General features: G+C 55.7%; 1 protein-coding gene across 1 annotated transcript in view; it reads left to right on the forward strand.

The window, feature by feature from the left end:
- LAMTOR1 (late endosomal/lysosomal adaptor, MAPK and MTOR activator 1) overlaps window positions 1-984 on the forward strand; it is an 18,380-nt gene that overhangs the window by 565 nt on the left and 16,831 nt on the right. The gene's annotated exons all lie outside the window — the stretch shown is intronic.

Below are 984 nucleotides of genomic sequence, written 5' to 3' on the forward strand. Positions count from 1 at the left end.
GCAGGCGAAGCCAGCAACTGGTCGGTCGGGTCCCTTCCTCCCCCGGTGCCTGCGTTACAGGCTGCGGGGCAGGCGGGGGGAGGCTCTGCTTCTGGTTCTGCCTGAGCTTGCGTTTCTGGTGCCAGAAAATGAGGGAGCAGGCCGCCTCTTTCCACTGCTTGCTCTCCGCGCTGCTGGTCGGGGTGCTCGGCTTGGGTTCACCAGGGCTCGGAGACCTCGTGCCTACAGTGGCACGGAGCTGGGCCCCACCGTCGCTCATCCCTGGCCCTTTTCTTGTCGGCGCGCTGGTTCGAACCCAGCACGAGTTGCCATTAGTGCCGGTGTGACGGCAGATTCATAGCTGTGCAAGAAGTTTAGGGGCCTCCTTTAAATTCCCGGTAAGCTGGTGTCAGCTTTGCCAAACCCTTCAGCAGAGCTGACACTAATTAAATCCCCTGGTTGGCAGTCTCGACAGAGAACGGCTTGAGCCTTGGAGACGGTGTTCCCTTTGCATGCTTACAGGTAGCTCTCGCAGAGCTGCCTGGGGTTGGCTGGCAGTGCGTGGTGCATTTTGGGAGGGGGGTGGGCTTGTTCTGTTGCATCCCATACTGTAACCCTGTGGACAAAATCTGGTTCAGCTGGTCCTTCCTATTGGAACAAAGCGGCTGCAAAAGTGAGATGGGAGGACCACAGGCAGCATCTTCCTTTGCTCTGTGGGAGTTATGTTTTATCCTGGTCTTCTGGCCTTTTCCCAGATGAATGAACTCAGGACCTCTCTGAATGTAAAATAAGTTTTAAGTGTGGCCACCAGTTAGTGGGAATCAGATATTTGTAAGGAGCGTTGGTTTGAGTTCAACATGCCCCGGAAGAACCGCTGCGGTTCTGGAACGTGCTTGCTTGCATTCGGTGACGGCCTGCACATCCTGGTCCAGATAGACTTCTAGGTGCAAGCATGGGGCAGAGATTTGGACCTTGTTTTTGGTAGATTGGCCAGCAACTGATGTG

This window comes from Alligator sinensis, unplaced genomic scaffold, assembly GCF_000455745.1.
Source record: "Alligator sinensis unplaced genomic scaffold, ASM45574v1 scaffold854_1, whole genome shotgun sequence".
Lineage (NCBI taxonomy): Eukaryota > Metazoa > Chordata > Crocodylia > Alligatoridae > Alligator > Alligator sinensis.